Genomic DNA, 4,414 nt, shown 5'->3' with positions numbered 1-4,414 from the left:
TGGATCCGTCTCCCCCCAGCTGCCTCCTTCTCGCGCAGAAAATTATTTTAGCAGGCCAAGAATATGCAATCTCACAAGGTCTGCAAGACCTTGTAAATGTGTTGATTCGACGGTGAAATGTATCATAATCTGCTTCCTAAGGGTCTGTTTGGATGGTTAGTTTTTGGTCAAATTCTAATGTAAGAAAAACAAAACTGACTTTTTCCTGGCTGTAGATTTAGCGGGGCAAAATATGAGTGAACATTATTTGTATGACATACTTTTGTCCTTTAAGGATAATGACCTCTCCAGACTTCATGTGTTCCCTGTCGAATTTTTTTACATTGCTTAAATTTAGTTGTTCACTTATTACAGGCTTGCAAAGTGGTGGACAAATGATGCCATGATAATATTGTTATGTATTAAGAAGTGGCAGCACGTTGCCTTTAGTTCATCAGGTGGAGGAAAGATCCCTTTGAACAGAGAGGAAACTCATAAACCACTTGACATAGGTTGTTCTTCTTTTATTTTCTATTTGCTTACTTGAGAGCCTAGAGCTGTATAGCTTAATTTTTTTTCGAACTTCACATGCCCCTCAATTGGTAATAGTATAAATTTTTCCTGGAGCATATGATAGGTGATGAATGTCTTCTCATCTAAGATAAGAAACTTCAGAAGAATGCAGGTAGGCCTACCCCTGACGCCTTAAACAAATTTTTGCCTCCTTAAGTTTGTGCACTTTCAGTCTGCTTTTAAACTATGAGTGACAGTTCGTTCGGTTAAAAAATGAAAATCATGTTTTACTAAAAAAAGATAAATGCATTTGTATTGCTCACAACCTCTCTTGAAAAGTTAATTCACTAAGTCAGCTACATATGACACGCTCTGAAAACTAGGATGTAGTATCATGCATGGTGTTTAATTCGTTGTAGAGTCGCACTACATGATTGTACAATGAGCATTTACTCTCCTCTTGATACATACCTATTATTATTGTGGAGTGCCAATATTATCTCTTTTATGTAACTTTTGGACCACACTTTGGTATCCACTAACATGAGAACAAGGAATATGCTTGCTTGCAGTTTGTGTACTGCCAGCAACACTACAAGAAGGAGAAGCTGCACGAACGTAGCAAGGCAACCAGTACGGCGCGGCTACGGGGGAAGCTGGGTGGCGCAATGGTGTCGTTGATCGCGGCTGTGTCCGGGGGAGAGCCGAGGCATGGCATGCAGCTGCTTGCGGCAGGGTCGTACGCCTACCTTGGTAGTTGGCTTGCAAGCATGGGTGGGGCGTGGCGGCACACTTTGGCAAAATCATGAAGAATTTTCTTACTGGTCCTCCAGTTATTCTCTGCACTTAGAATCATCTGCATCTGTTGCAGGTCAATTTTGTTATTTTCTCCAGCAATGCCGCTTTACATTGATGGTTCATGTGTTCAAAGTTTGGGTGTCTGAAGCTTGTTGCAGTACTGTGTTATCACCGGTTTGTATTATGGCATGAAACCTCAAAAGCTACTTACCGGTTCAACAACTATACTATCGTGCTAATTTCACAGTTTCAGTTTCATCAGTCGTCACATGAACATATACACTATTTTGCTTTGGCTAGATCTGGATTGGTTAGTTGACCATTTAAGTATGCTTTTGGATCTTGCTTATCGCTTTTATTTCTCATGGGTTATGCAACATGCACATTGGTGTCACATTTTTTAGATGTGATCCTAATATGTTACCTTATAATCCCTTTCATGACCAGTCAGTTCAGTCTGATGGATGATTTGTTTATCTTAGAATTACAAGAAAAGGGATTTACTTTTATTTGGTAAATATTATTTCAGAATCTTGTTGGCTGAAGAATTCAGTTGAAAAGGAATGTCATTCAGCTCTTATTCTATTTCACAATGTTTGTGTGTATTGTTCTTTTTTGCCGCTGCGAACATGGATACAGAGCATTTGTATTTGCTAAGCATTGTGTAAAAATTGTGGCCAATTTGTCATACGTTTGGCAAATAACAAAGCGGAACAAAGGTATTTGTCTTTGCAAGTTGTAGTGCAAAGAAATCTTTGCACCTGGTCACATGGTTAGGATATGTTTACTCCTAGCGATAGTTCAAATAAAATCCAGACAACAGTGACTACGGGCTGTGATTAATTTGAGAAGAGGAAGCTGGGGAGCAGGACTGAAGTTGTTCTTGCTGATGGTCCAAGCTGCAACATACTTAACATGAAGTTGGTACATGTTGAAGAAAATCAGGGATTATTGTTCGTTTGTACCAAAATTGTTGCTTCCTAACATACATGCTTGATAGCTTATCTCAGGCCTCATAATTTTAGGTGTACATCTAGATGTCCAACGTTTTCAAGTGCACAAAAAATCATATTGCATTACATTTAACAGTCCGCCACAAACTACACAGTTATTTGGTGACAAGTGATAACCCAGAACCATAGTACCGCGCCAAAAATTATTGTCACGGCAAAGCGTGGACGTTTTCCATAACACGACCATCCGCATGTCGGTAGAAAAATAGAAATTGCAAGGCCCGGGGAAGAACGAAGAATAGAAGTTTGGACCAAAAAATAAAAAAGAAAGAAATAATCTTTTGACGGATCCGTGACCAATGAAATGCTTGAGAGAAATTAGCATGAAAAAAATGCCTTGAGAGAAGACGGCGCGGCAAGGCGCGCGTTTGCCTCTAGCTAGTATTATTTCTAGGCTCGATTTAATAATAGTGGTTGACTAATAAAGTTGGACGATTCTTCGTCTTAATTCTTGTGCTCTTTGTGCTGCTTTAAGCGTTGAACAAAATATGTTTGGCAATCTTTAGCCTCGAGCTCGTCCCAGTCCAACTATATATGTACCAAAATATAAGACTTTCTTCAGTTCAACATCTTATATTTTGGCACAGAGGATTACATAATAGATCAAGTTTTTCTACGGTTCAATAACGTTGTCAATAAGGAAACCGAGAAAAATAGATTAGAACAAAACTTACAATTAAACTTGCAAGGAGCATTGGCTTGCATCAACCATAATTAAATCTGCACACAAAAAAACCAAGCAAGTTTCAATCCAAACTAGAGGCTAACTCGCACTTCGCCGTGCCGTTCTTCACTCGTGAGTTCTTGCGGTCGGTTGTTTTGTTTTAACTATGTTCTGACGGGTGTTTATGTTCTGAGAGTACAGTCAAGTTGTTCAGTGCATGTTTGCGGTATCCTTACATGGTTTGGTTTTGATCCGAGTCAGTGAAAATTGTTGCTATAACACTCACATGGCCTGGAGATGAATTTCTTCCTTGTCCAGCTCGACTTCCTGCTCCACATAATCATTTAGTCGGCTAGCTCAGAACAAACTGGTTGTCATGTTTTTTATTGGAAAAGGTTTTTTAACACGGATTTTTAAATCAATGGATTTTAAAAGTATTGCGAATTTAAAAATCATGGATTTTACAAAAATGTTTCGACTTTTATATTTTATGGATTTCAGATAATGCTCACTAATTTGGAAAAAGGCTCAAATTTTTTGAATAAATCAAAGATTTTAAAAATTCACTTCAACTTTAGAAATATTGACGTATTATTATTATTCATGAATTTGAAAAAATGTTTCATGGATTTTGAAAAATGTTTCATGGATTTTACAAAATGTTCATAGATTTTCCTTTAATTTTCATGAATTTTAAAATATATTCATTAACTAAAATGTAAAAAGGTAAATTAGAAGAAAAACAAACTTCAAAAGAAGAAAGAAAAACATAAAAAAACAAGTAATACGTTCTCAAAACCAGGAAACCCGACCGACCCATTATGGCTCGTTACTCTCAACTAGCATAAGGCACCCTTATAAGCGGGGCCCATAGCAATCCAACAGTTCTCGGTGCACTTGTGGCTCAAAATCTAAGAAGCTTAGTATGTTAGAAGATTGTGAAGCACGTGCCAAACCTGCATATAGTGCTCCCCTTCATAGCCGATCGCGTCATGACTCCGTCCTCGTATTGGTCTAGTAACACCGCTTGGAAGAGATAACTTCGGAGAAGTAACAGGGTTGTGTGAGCCAGGGAGACTGCAAGCCTAAGGAGAGGAGGGAGGGTAGTGCAGGTGGGGTCAAGCTTGGAGAGAAGGGCAGCAGGGCCATGCGCTTCCATAGGTGAGGGTCTGGATGCGTCCAGGAAGGCTAGGAGAGAGATGGGCGCAAGGCCGTGTGGGGCCACGCGTTGGGCGTGCGGCAGCAGTTTCTTGGAATGGAGCACCACGAGGTGTGATGGGAGTGGGCTTCGGGGAGGTGGCACCGAGGATGGAGAGTCCTGGAGGTGAGGCGTCGGGGATGGACAATTTTTTTCGAAGGGGTTAAGGAGGGCACGGTAGGCGGGGGAGAATAGTTGTCGAGCGCTAATTGAAAATTGTAGCGCTAATCATGGAAGGAAGTTGGATCG

This window comes from Triticum dicoccoides, chromosome 2B, assembly GCF_002162155.2.
Source record: "Triticum dicoccoides isolate Atlit2015 ecotype Zavitan chromosome 2B, WEW_v2.0, whole genome shotgun sequence".
Taxonomy (NCBI): domain Eukaryota; kingdom Viridiplantae; phylum Streptophyta; class Magnoliopsida; order Poales; family Poaceae; genus Triticum; species Triticum dicoccoides.
Note: the sequence above shows the minus strand (reverse complement) of the source record.